Source organism: Archocentrus centrarchus, chromosome 21 (assembly GCF_007364275.1).
Source record: "Archocentrus centrarchus isolate MPI-CPG fArcCen1 chromosome 21, fArcCen1, whole genome shotgun sequence".
NCBI classification, from domain to species: Eukaryota; Metazoa; Chordata; class Actinopteri; order Cichliformes; family Cichlidae; genus Archocentrus; species Archocentrus centrarchus.
This window is the reverse complement of record NC_044366.1, coordinates 23,807,983-23,821,762: the sequence shown is the minus strand read 5'-3', so window position 1 is coordinate 23,821,762 and position 13,780 is coordinate 23,807,983.

Below are 13,780 nucleotides of genomic sequence, written 5' to 3'. Positions count from 1 at the left end.
TCTACCATAGAAATCATAGGTGAAGTTTTTAGTACATGTATGATGGAACTTGGCTTATTTTTTTGACCCATTAACCCAGGATGAACTGGAACTCTAGATGCCTGAGTAACTTGCTTGTAGATGTTTTTCAAGAAGACAAAATATAAGGAGTGAAAAAAGGTGAGTTGAGAAGAAATGCTCAGTGCATCATAGGAAGATTGTCAGGTGCTGTAAATGCTCCAAAAGGCACCAACACTATAGACATGGTGGAGATATCCAGTTCAGCAGATGTGAAGCTTAGCATACAGCTTGTGGTTACAGGGCATGTCCCTAAATTTAAGCCTTCATAAAATCCAAATAGGCAAGTTCAAAAAATATTTTAAAGGGGGAAATTATCTATAGAGACCATACATTTTCATACTGGGCTATAACCGTGCCATCAAAGTGTAAGCAGATATGGTCAGTCAACTGCATTTTTTGGTGGCTCTTTTTTTTCAGTCCCAGTTCCAGCTCTTTATCAAAAGGTTTCCAAGGATAACCTCTTAGTAGGGCCCACTGATATTAGCTATTTGTAAATATATGTATTGGCATTCATAACTTGAAACCACCTGTTATCCCAGTCTTCCAAGTCCTGGTGAGAAACTTGAGAGAATTTTCTCAAGCATGACATTCCAGTGTACTTCAGACCCAGCCACACCCTCAGACAAAAACTGGTTCATCCCAAATATCAGCGTTGGTATTGGTCTTAAAAATCCTATATGGTTGTGCTCTACTCCCTAGATGGTTATGTGTGTAATACCAACTGCCTATGTCAAGGTATATCATATAACAAAATATACCAAGTAGAATACCAGACAGTATGACAACAGAAATTTAGTAGTCAGCATCAATACTAGTAGAATTACACAATTCTCAATATTCAATTTGATATCAAAACAAAATCATTATCCCATGTACTTAAACATACTCCTGTATTAAAATGTTCTTTTAAATCAGGGTGAGGGCAGACTGTTGATATAAAATGTTAGCTACCTTAGTTAGCCAATGCAAACATTTTAGCTTATGAACATAGTTGCTTTTGCAGTGGCCATGTCAGTCCTCTCAAAGAAAAAAAAAAAGAAAGAAACATGTATTTCAAGGTAACAATGCCCTACTCCTGCCTGCCTTGTCACAAACTGAGGTGGTGCTATCAGCACCTTGGTAGTCACCATCTTCCATGTGTAGTTTTGTGTTTGTTGGTGTCCTTCTTTTTCTTCTTCTTCTTCAACATTTAAGGATAGACTAGAACACATGGAGTGAAGCCTTGGTACCCAGAATTAAAAAAAAAAAAAAAAAAAAAAAAAAAAAATATATATATATATATATATAGTTGTGTTTTCAGAATTTGACACTGAAAGATTTCCTAAGTATTGGTTCTACTAACATTTACATTTGGACAAATTTTACTGGATTTTACTGGAATGAGATGAACATCATTAACACAGATCAGAGTCAAGCAGTGATCTATAATGTAGGAGTATTGGAATAAAATACTACAAAGTCATACTTTAACAGCATTAAATCCAAAATTAGAGAAAAACTACCTGGTAAAGGTTTAACCATCCCTGTTAAGAATGTATGTAATTACAAACTGGTGTCATATATAAAGTATTAAGCTGTTAGAGTAGGTGGATTTAGTAGTCATGAACTGCTTAAGCATCACTTAATTTTATTTTTTTAAGTTTTTGGTACAACCACGGCATAAATAGAAATGATACAAGCCTAAAATTATAAGGGAGGAAAAGTGTGTTTGCTCTCTGTATGATTACCATATTACAGCTAAATAATTCACAGTCTTCGTGTTCCTTCTTTCTGTATGCAGGGGTCAGAGTGGATTAAACTGGTAATAACAGCAGTCTTATTTCAACAGGAGAGCAAGGCAAGTTAGAGCCCCTGGCCCTAAAATCTAAATTAAGAAGAAGTATGGTAGGAAATTCTACAGCTGCATGCTTAAGCAGGGAAAGATACACAGAAAGAAAAGGAGTAACTGTAGTTCTCCTGCCTACATCTCTGCCAGACAAATCAAGTGTAAATCTAGCCAGCCTCTGCTTACTGCAGCAGAGCCTCCGATATGATGGAACTAAAAACAATGAATAAATCCTCTCTTGTGCATTTAATAGCGCCTCTTTCATCCTTCAGACCATTCAAACACTTGCTGTTATTGCTATTTAATGTGAGAAAGCAGCAGGAAGAGAGACCCGCTAAGAGAGAAAAGCTCACAGAGGATGTATCTTTTGTCTCTATTTATCTTATTTGGCCTAAATTGGGCTTGAAATGATAGGTAATTGAGACTTTGTTCTGCCTGGGTCTTAGGTTGTGGATTTCCTCGAGGAAATTTCAGCACCATTTACCAAAAACCTTACTCTTATGAATGCTTTCTCTGGATGAAAACTTTTGAAAGAGAGATTTAGACATTATATAATTTATATAAGCACACTTTGAGAAGTTGTGTCTCTTAAAAGACAGGTAAAAGGCAGTTAGAGGCAAGGAGACCATGTCCAACCCTGTATGCCCTACATAATAGTCTGTAATTGTTTTGCATGCTCAGTGCTGACGTCCTGCAGGCGTCTCTGGGAATGAGATGGGTTATATTTCCATTTTCAGTTCTATATGGATGAGTCCTGGCCTGAACTACTAATAAGCAGATCCACCACACTTTAAGAACTTGCTTAATTACTGATTCTTGGCTGACCTTGCTGTCTGCACTTCACTTTAGAGCCTCAATTGTGGCTTGTCAATTTCTATGTTAATGAATACTAGAGGCGCAGGGAGGGACGGGGAGAGGACAATTGTTTTCAGAAAAAGTTGATGTTCTGAAGAGGAGTTATGTAATTAAAATATTGTTAAGTAACCTTGTATTAAGAGAGTGCAAAATAAAAGACACTGGCTTACAAATGCACTTAGCTGCTGTACTTAGCATCACATAAGAAGTGCTGTTTGTCAAACAGCAGCTTTGAGAACATCACATCGAATGGAGACTTAAATCTTGCATCAATATAAATCCTTACGCTTACCTTACTGCTTGATTTAGGTTTTGTTTTTATATGTTGTAATCCTCCCACTACCCTCTGTAAAGCCTCTTTATAAAAAATGAAGAGCACTTTTGTGTTTACATTTCCATAGGCTAACATTGCTGTGGTTCTTGGAGGTCTAAGTTCAGCCCACCCACCAGCAGGCAGTAAAAAGTAGCTTAGGCAGTCATTGCCAATATCACATAAACTTTGACCTACAGAATTAAAAATTCATAGACCTGACAGAAATATCTACTGTCCCCCCTAAGTTTTAATTCTGCAGAGCAAATATAAGGACAGCATTGTGTTGGTAGTCCACCATGTGAGCTCCATAACTGAGATAGCTTGTGTCTCTTGATCAGAAATTCTCACCACCAGGTTCCTTGACAAAGTTCTGTGCAGGCTATATGAGAATAAAGCAGGTAATTGTGTGGTGAATCCAAGCGAGTGAGTGGGTGTCATGTGTTATGCCTCCTGCTCTGTGCTACATGCGAGGAGGATGACTTTGCCCAGACTTGATTTTTTCCAACACTGAAGTTCAGGAAAACTGCAAATGCAAACCGTCGACTGTGTTGACATCTATACAGCGGCTGAATAGTAGTAGAGTAAGTGAAGCAGATGTTGATGCTGTTTAAAATCATGTGTCAGAGTCCTTTTACACTAAAGTTTTGAAATGGACAAAACAGCTGCATAGGATAAAAGGTACACAGGACCACACTGTGCTGCAAATAACCACTGGGTGTGGGCGGGAGTGTTATTTCGTCCCTGGTACTACAGTGCTATGCTATGATGTCATGCATTCAGTCAAAGATCACACCACAAATGTTTAGGATTCTAGGTTTTGAATTTCTGCTAATAATTCCTCTATATTTTTGTGAAATGAGCGTACTTACATATATTTATATACAGTATATCTATATTTTTAAAATTTCCTTTAGAGGCATCTGTTCGGACACATGCATGGCGTGTGTTTATCAAATGTAAATCTTAATACTGCTCCACATGTGAGACTCCCCACTTTCCCACCCTCTATTTTTTTCTCCCCCATTTCTTACTATCTGTCTATTTTGCTGTACCTTACCATGTATTCCTTTTTAGATGGAAAACAGTGATCCAGCTCCAGTCTTCTGATTAAAAGGAAAAGCCTCAACTGGGAATCATCAGGAATGCTCCCATGACGGCTCCAGATGCAAGCTCTTGATTGGCTGCTTGATGTATAATTCAGATTAGAGGGGAGCTCTTAATGAGAATGACTAATGATGTTGACACGTGTCTCGGTGTGGAAGAAAAGGGGGGAAAAAAGTAATGCCCGCACACTCACAAATTTATTTAACAGATAACATCAGATCTTCGTCAAAGTCAAAATATCATGATGTGGTAATTACATTCGTGTACTGTCAAATTCTTCATGCTCTAGATACCAACATGTCTACACCAAGTCTGCAAAATGTCTTATATTTTAAATTTCTGATTTATTAACTTCTAATAATTTTGATGGTTTTCTTCAGCGCAGCTTTCTTTCTCCTGCTATTATTTTTCCTTTTTAATTTCATACTTTATTTGTGTTATTTATTTTCAGATGTTTATCATCCTAGGCATGGTCGATGGCTTACTCACACCTGTTACCACACAGACTGTCTGCTTTTTGTGTCTGGGTTTTAAATTATTTTCTTGTGACAACTGCAGCCTTGTTTGTCTAATGAATTTGTGGGTGTGTGACCATTTTCAAATAACCACACGCCCACGGTATCCATGATACACAAATGATTACACTTTTTTGCCACCACAAACATTCACAAATGCATCAGAGTTCCACTCACTAAGCTCTCTCCTCCTCCTTTTCTCAATGTTTTCAAGAGATTCTGCTTTCACTTTTTTTTTTTTTTTTTTTTTTAGTTCTTGTGATAATTTAGTCAATGGTTTGTTGGCAAGTTGCAAAAGGAGAAAATGTAGTTCCCAGTTGAAATATTCAGCACTACTCAAAATGTGGAAAAAAAAACAAAAAACAACTTAGCTATGAATAATAAACTAGTTTTTTTTGCAAACCCTCAGCACAAAGTTATTTAACACAGCAGTGAAAATAAATCTAAGAGTAATGCAGTGATTATTCCTACAAGGTTCTGTTACAAAACTAGGATTTTAGCCATTTAAGAGCAGAAATGGGCAGTGTGTGACTGGCGTCAAAAGGAATGGCTTGAAATGATAGTTTTGGATCAGAAAGGGAAATAAAATTCTTCTTCTTTTTTTTGGATATACATGAAAAAACATATTAATATATCAAATATGTAGGCTGCTGTCCAAGACGTTCTGTGACTGAAATAAAACTCTCCACAATGGAACAATAGCTGTTAGATGATGAGTGTTTTTAGATCATGATCATCCAGCAGTGGGTGGTACGTTCTTATAAAAGCCCAGACAGAGAGGATGTTCTGAATCCACCACTTGTACTCTTCAACTTTGTTTTAACTCCCTCTTCTCCTGCTCTGCATTTTAAAATGAAACTCAGCCCTTGACTTCTCTGGAATTGGATCACTTAGTGAGGTTAATTTGATGAGAATGCCTTTCCACACCCTATGATCAGACACCTATACTGGACCATCTAATTCAAAGGCCATGGCACTGTGATTCGGAAAGAAGCCACTTTAATCAGAGAGGCTGACCACAGCAGTCACTAACTGGCCAAAATCATGACAAAAACAAGATTTCCAAAAGTTGGAGTAACTATTAGATTTCTTGTATGTGTGAGGAGCAATTTCTTTTTCCAAGGGTACATGTGGCTCTCTTGGCAGTGTCAGTCTCAGTTATAAAGAGGTCACATCAGTTGGAATGGGAAGGTTTCATAAAATGAAACAGCATTTTAAAATATAAACCTCTGAGGGACTGGTAACAATAAACCTACTCTTATTTTGATGCGTTGGTTTTAATTCAGTTGTGTGCTCTGGCTGTCAGTGGTTTCGTGCTGGCACAGATGTGCATACCAGATGAGCAGGGGAAATGGCATCATCTCTACAATTACAGGAAGGTCACGACCTGCTGTCACAGCAACCGTTTGGCATCCGTTTAGAAACTGCTTGGCACCCGCAACCTGCAGATTTCATAAACCTGCAATTAGGCAATGGGCATGTATCAGTCAGCACACTCTGTGAAACATCTGCTTGTCTGTGGGTGTGTGTTATGCATGTCTCTGTGTGTGTCTGAGAATGTGTGTGTTCGTCTGTCCATTTTCAGCATGTGTGCAGAGCCATTGTGGCCAGACAAAGGACACATACTGATAGGAGGCATTTTCTCCAAACAGAGCACCATTTGGATTGCTTTGCAGGGAGATGAGCTCTGTTGATATGCTTATCAATTCTTGTGAAATGATCCACTTTTGTGTGTTTTGTGCATGTACATGTTTTGAGCCATGTGGAGCTGCAACTTATAAACGAGCTTTCAATGGAGCCTTGGAAGAGGGTGGGGAGAATGAGACCAAGATAGTCTCTTAGAGATTAAAAAAAAAAAAGGTTATTGTCTCTTTTATGTTAGCAAAGTTCCTAAATTGATGGACAAAAGTGGAAATGGACACCTACAGTGAAGTGATAAAGTATTTTCACCCTTCCTGATTTCTTAGTTTTCTGCATATTTGTCACATTTTTATGTTTCAGATTATGAAACAAATTTTAATACTAGACAAAGATAATAAAGTCAATACAAAATGCAGTTTTTAAATGATTTCATTTATTAAGGGAAAAAGCTTTCCAAACCTACCAAGCCCTGTGTGAAAAAGTAATTGCCCCCTAAACCTAATAACTGGTTGCACCACCCTTGGCAGCAAGAATTGCAATTAAGTGCTTTTGATAACTGGCAATGAGTCATTTACATCGCTGTGGAGGAATTTTGGCCTGCTCTTCTTTGCAGAATTGTTTTCATTCAGCCACATTGGACAGTTTTTGAGCATGAATGGCCTGTTTAAGGTGATGCCAAAGCATCTCAATCTAATTGAAGTCCTGACTTTGATTAGGCTACTGCAAAACCTTCATTGTGTCAGAGGTGGGCTTGCTGGAGTGTTTTGCATCATCATAACCCAAGGTGCTTGAGCTTCAGGGCACGAATTGATGACCAGACATTCTCGTTCAGGATTTTCTGGTAGAGCAGAATTCATGGTTCCATCAGTTGTGGCAAGTCTTCCAGTTCCTGAAGCAGCAAAGCAGCCCCAGACCATCACGCTACCACCACCGTGTTTGACTGTTGGAATGATGTTCATTTTATGAAATTCTGTTAGTTTACAGCAAATGTAACGGGACCCAAACCTTCCAAAAAGTTAAACTTTTGTCTCATCAGTCCACAGAATATTTCCCCAAAAGTCTTTGGGCTCATCAAGATGTTTTTTGGCAAATATGAGATGAGTGTTTGTGTTCTTTTTAGTCAGCAGTGGTTTTCACTCTCTCATGGAGGCCATTTTTGCCCAGGCTCTTTCTTATTGTTGAATCATGAACTCTGACCTTAACTGAGGCAAGTGAGGCCTGCAGTTCTTTAGATGTTATTCTGGGTTCTTTTGGGACCTCGTGGAGGAGTCACTGATGCACTTTAAAACCTTAGAAATGGCTTTGTAACCCTTTCCAGACTCATAGATGTAACTGACTTTGTATCTATCTATCTATCTATCTATCTATCTATCTATCTATCTATCTATCTATCTATCTATCTATCTATCTATCTATCTATTTCCTACAGTTGGAGCTATTGTGAAAAAAAACACACACTGAACAGAAGATGTCTCAGAATAACCCCTGGACAACTCACATAGTTTTCCTTTGCTTTTGTAATTTTGTAAGCAGGGCCATAATAAATGGGTCTTAATAAATGGAATCAGCATTCAAGAAAGGCATTTTGCATTTTCTCGGGTTATCTTTGTCTAATATAAATTTTTTTAAGCATCACAAATATGCAAAAAATTAAGAAATCAGGAAGGGGTAATTTTGTGTATGGCATTTTTATGATAAAACAAGGAAACCTCTAAACTTATGCTTTACACAAAGTGCTGCCAAGAGATGGCAGGAAATATCCAACAGCTGACAAAAATCAAAAGCAACAGGAACAAACCTAACTCAACAAGAAACAAGGGAAGACACAGAAACAGGAGGGACAAGGCAAAGAGTGATGGACAACACACAGAGCATACAGACAGTGACAGATAGATAAACTAATGAGACAGATATTGCTCCCAGGAGATGATGAAAAGCAAAACAGAGCTAAAGGACGAGTGAATACTATACTGATATTGTGACATCACTCATTTCTTGGAGGCTACCCTTACTCCGTGTTTGTGTGCTATCAAATCTATGACAGTGCTGTGTGTAAGCGGGCAAAAAAGAATTAAAGATGCTTCATCAGCTTAAGTTTAAACTCATCTCTGCTACACTTGATGTGACCCAACTCTGAGCATGAACACCACAGCCATGCGCACCAGTCCAACACAGAGCTTTACTGTTAACTCACCACAGTACAAACTCACCACAGTACAGCAAACTAACCTGTTTATCCTGCACTAAACTGCAACTTAACTTCACATCATATACAGATCCAATACCTGATTTAAAAATTGGGACATTACATGTATGCTTTAAATTTCCAGTTTATCAAATGTCACTGAGCATTCCTTCCCTTTACCTGTGAACTTCTCTCTCATTCTGGGAAACAGCAGCTGGACCTTCAGCTAGCAGCAGAGGTGGGAAGTAACGAAGTACAAATACTTCGTTACTGTACTTAAGTAGATTTTTCAGGTATCTGTACTTTACTTAAGTATTTATTTTTCTGACTACTTTTTACTTTTACTCCCTACATTTTTACACAAGTATCTGTACTTTCTACTTCTTACATTTTCAAACAGACTCGTTACTTTTTAACACGTCAGAGAGAAGTTTGCATTTCCGGTCAGTGCGCCGTCAAACATCAAACGACCTGAGCCTAAACGGAGGAATAATAACATATAAGAGACAATCGTACTGCGTATCCTCCATCACCGGGGTTTATCTCGTACAAAGGGATTAAATACGCAAACCCATATAATTAATGTCTCATTTATAGCGCTATAATCGGGGCCGGACCGAGTCCGTAAGTTGCGCTGCGGCACATAAACAGCTTAGCTAGCGCTACTGAAGAGGAGCGAGCATGAAGGGAGTAACGTGTGGCAGGTAAATGCAACATTTTTAAATGCTCAACAAATATCAGCAAACACACAAAGTGTGTGCAGTTTGTCACACAGTGTGTCTGCTAGCTAAAAGAAGAGCTGCTGTATTTCAGGGAGAGCAAAGAGAGAAGTTCACTCAGAGATGGAGAAAGAGGACAGGAGAGGAAGAAGAGAGGTTAGAATTAAAGGTAAGGACTGGAAAATAAACTGAAGTATGCTGACTTTGTGTTATTCAAAGATTGTATGAAAATGCTGCAGTTTAGTGTTTAATAAATAGGTTAGTTTGTTGTACTGTATTTACAGTAAAGCTCTGTGTTGGTGCACAGAGACTGTGTTCATGGTCAGAGTTACAGGTTACATCAGTGCAGCAGAGATGAGTTTGAATCAAAGCTGCTGATGCTGAGATTCATTCACTGAATCCAACATTTCTACAGCCTGTATGCTGTCAGTGTAGGGCAGGGGTTTTCAAAGTATGAAAGGGTGAGCCCCCCTCCAAGGAGCACAATGCCTGCTGCGCCCCCCCCCCCCCCCCCCCCCCCCCCAATAATCAACCCACACACAAACAAATGCCACTACAAAACACCTTCTAATTGCTTTTATTTTAGAACCATCTCATCTTTTAAAATGACACTTTATCTGAATGAAATTTAACGCATGAACATTTTAAAACATTTCCTCCCATTTTAATTATTTTATCAGGGCCTTTGTATGGCAAATACGCCCTTTTTTCATTTTTCTACTTATGCCAGAGCTTGTCTCCCCTGCCTTTTTCTTTAATAAAAATGTGTCCATTCTTTCTCTCACATCAGTAGACAGCAAGCAGATAGCTTCTTTTCCCGGTTTATTTTTTCCCTCGCACCGCGCCTCCCCTAAAGTGCTCTGGCGCCCCCTAGGGGAGGCGCGCCTCACACTTTGAAAACCGCCGGTGTAGGGGATTGGAGATCAGCTCAGATAGCTGTGAAATACTGGGTTACATCTTTGTGAGTTCACTTCATCCACACAGAGCAGTAAACCTCAGAGCAGCAGCAGCAGGTCAGCTGATCACAGCCTGCACACCAACATCATTTACTGCAGCTCACAATAGAAAGCTGATTCTTCTCCCCGTTCAGAGCCACTACAGCTGATCTTAGGGTTCCTCCACCTTCTGAATCCCACTGTAACCCCTGAGTATCCTCATGTTGGTGTTTACGTGGAGGCACAGTCACCCTCTACTATGGAGGACACAGAGAACAGAGCTGTGTTTAAATTCCCTTTCACAGTTTGTGTCCTACATAACAGATTCAAGCTGAGTGCATTCATTAGAATTTAAATTTAGATTGGAATAACATTTGTATTCTCATGTACTATTTTATATTATTACAATAATATATAATGAGGTTCGGTTTGTTTTACACAAAAATAGCAGGTAGAAACATCCTCCAAAGAGCTACTTTTACTTTCTTACTTTGAGTACATTTCAGAGCCTGTACTTTTTTACTTTTAGTTAAGTAGAGAAGTTGAACCAGTACTTCGACTTTTACTAAAGTATTTTTTAACATAAGTACTTGTACTTCTACTTAAGTACAGAATGTCAGTACTTTTGCCACCTCTGGCTAGCAGACACACTTCACACAAACAGTTTGTGTGTTTGCTGATATTTGTTGAGCTGATAGAAACGTTCAGAGGTGGCAAAAGGTGGCTATTTTTGTGTAAAACTAACCAAACCTCATTATATATTATTGTAATAATATAAAATAATATTACATGAGAATACAAATGTTATTCCAATCTAAATTTTAATCCTAATGAGTGCACTCAGCTTGAATCTGTTCTGTAGGACACAAACTGTTAAAGGGAATTCAAACACAGCTCTGTTCTCTGTGTCCTCCATAGTAGAGGGTGACTGTGCCTCCACCTAAACACAAACATGAGGATACTCAGGGGTTACAGTGGGATTCAGAAGCTGGAGGAACCCTAAGATCAGCTGTAGTGGCTCTGCATGGAGAGAAGAATCACAGCTTTCTATTGTAGCTGCAGTAAATGATGTTGGTGTGCAGGCTGTGATCAGCTGACCTGCTGCTGCTGCTCTGAGGTTTACTGCTCTGTGAGGATGAACTGAACTCACAAAGATGTAACCCAGTATTTCACAGCTATCTGAGCTGATCTCCATCCCCTACACTGACAGCATACAGGCTGTAGAAATGTTGGATTCAGTGAATGAATCTCAGCATCAGCAGCTTTGATTCAGACTCATCTCTGCTGCACTGATGTAACCTGTAACTCTGACCATGAACACAAACACTGTGCTCCAGTCCAACACAGAGCTTTACTGTAAATACAGTACAACAAGCTAACCTAAACTGCAGTATTTTCATAGAATCTTTGAATTACACAAAGTCAGCATACTTCAGTTTATTTTCCAGTCCTTACCTTTAAATCTAACCTCTCTTCTTCCTCTCCTGTCCTCTTTCTCCATCTCTGAGTGAACTTCTCTCTCTTTGCTCTCCCTGAAATACAGCAGCTCTTCTTTTAGCTAGTAGACACACTGTGTGACAAACTGCACACACTTTGTGTGTTTGCTGATATTTGTTGAGCATTTAAAAATGTTGCATTTATCTGCCACACGTTACTCCCTTCGTGCTCGCTCCTCTTCAGTAGCGCTAGCTAAGCTGTTTATGTCCCGCAGCGCAACTTACGGACTCGGTCCGGCCCGCTGTAACCCCTGATTATAGCGCTATAAAGGATACATTAATTATATGGGTTTGCGTATTTAATCCCTTTGTACGAGATACGCCCCGATGATGGAGGATACGCAGTACGATTGTCTCTTATGTGTTATTATTCCTCCGTTTAGGCTCAGATCGTTTGATGTTTGACTGCGAACTGACCGGAAATGCAAACTTCTCTCTGACGTGTTAAAAAGTAACGAGTCTGTTTTGAAAATGTAAGAAGTAGAAAGTACAGATACTTGTGTAAAAATGTAGGGAGTAAAAGTAAAAAGTAGTCAGAAAAATAAATACTCAAGTAAAGTACAGATACCTGAAAAATCTACTTAAGTACAGTAACGAAGTATTTGTACTTCGTTACTTCCCACCTCTGGAAACGTTGCATTTGAAATTACCTGCCACAACATGTTGCACCATTCATGCTCGCTCCTCTTCAGTAGCGCTAGCTAGATGCTGAAGTACCACGACCACAACTTATGGACATCTGCATTTCCGGCCCACTGTAACCCCTGAGTACAGCGATACATACATGATATGGGTTTGCCTCTTTCATCTCTTTGTATGCAATAAGTCCCGGTGATGGATACACCAATAAGACTGGTTTTTGTGCATTACTGTTCCCTCCATTTAGTCTCAGATCGGTTTGATTTTTGAAGGCGCAGTGATGAGAAATAAAAACTTCCCTGAACTGAAAAAGTAAGAACTAGAAAGTTCATTGTAAAAATGTAGGCAGTAAAAGTAAAAAGTAGTCAGAAAAATAAATACTCAGGTAAAGTACAGTACAGTACCTGAAAATTCTTTCTTTTTTTTTTTTAAAGCCTGTCATGTCTGGCAGATCTTGCAAGCAGAACTGTGATCTGAATGCATTGTTGTGCCAAACATATTTGCTATTTCAAGATGAGCTCTACAGGTTCTCTATTGGCTCCTCTTGTTACTGTGTGACCCTTTATTTTATTTGAATTATTTTTAACATGCTATGTGACAAATTGTGCCAGAAATGACAGGCTTAGGAAAAAGAAAAGAGAAAGGGAAAGAGGAAGAAGAAAAAACATACCTGAAAATTCTACTTAACTACAGTAAGAAAGTATTTGCACTTCGTTACTTTCCCTCAGTGATTCGCTGGTGGATTTGAGCACACTGAATCAAATCCACTGTGAGGGCAAAAAAGATTCCATCTCACTACGTTAAAACTTTTAAGTGTTCAAGTAGAACTCGACAGAAAGAATACTTTTATATTATGATCAGTTTGTCTGTGTGTGAACTAATACTGTGGTAGTACTGCTGTGTTTAAAAAGTCCATTGCTACATATGTTCTTGTGTTTTTCTTGTGGCCCACTGGGATATACATTATTTTCTTCTTATTCTCAATTTGAACCAACGAATTAATTGTTTCTTTATCTGGCTGCATTCAAATGCAATGTCTATTTCTGTCCATGCAGGAAAGTGGGACAAAGCAAAGTTGGTGCCTTTTTGAAGTTAGTGAACGAGTCCATATGGAACTGTTCCCATCCAGTCAAAGCAGTCACCATGCAGTGCCACTGAGCAGAAGGAGACTGGACAATGCAGCAACAAGAAAAAAAGAAAGAAGAAGAAGTGTGGGAGTAGGCTGTGATGGAGTCCTGTGATCTCTAAGCAGTTTCTATGGCATCATTCATGCACCATTTATCTACTGAATACAGAGGAACTAGCGATATGTGAGTGAGTGAGTGAGTGAGTGAGTGAGCATATTTTTTTATGGAGAACGAAGAGGAGGATTTATGTCATATCAGTCAGCCTCTATATTTTCTGCAGGCGGAATAATGGTCAGGTACCTACTCATACTCTGAAAGGAAAACTGCGGAGGCAGATACGTCTGTGACGAGTTTCCTGAGCCCTGG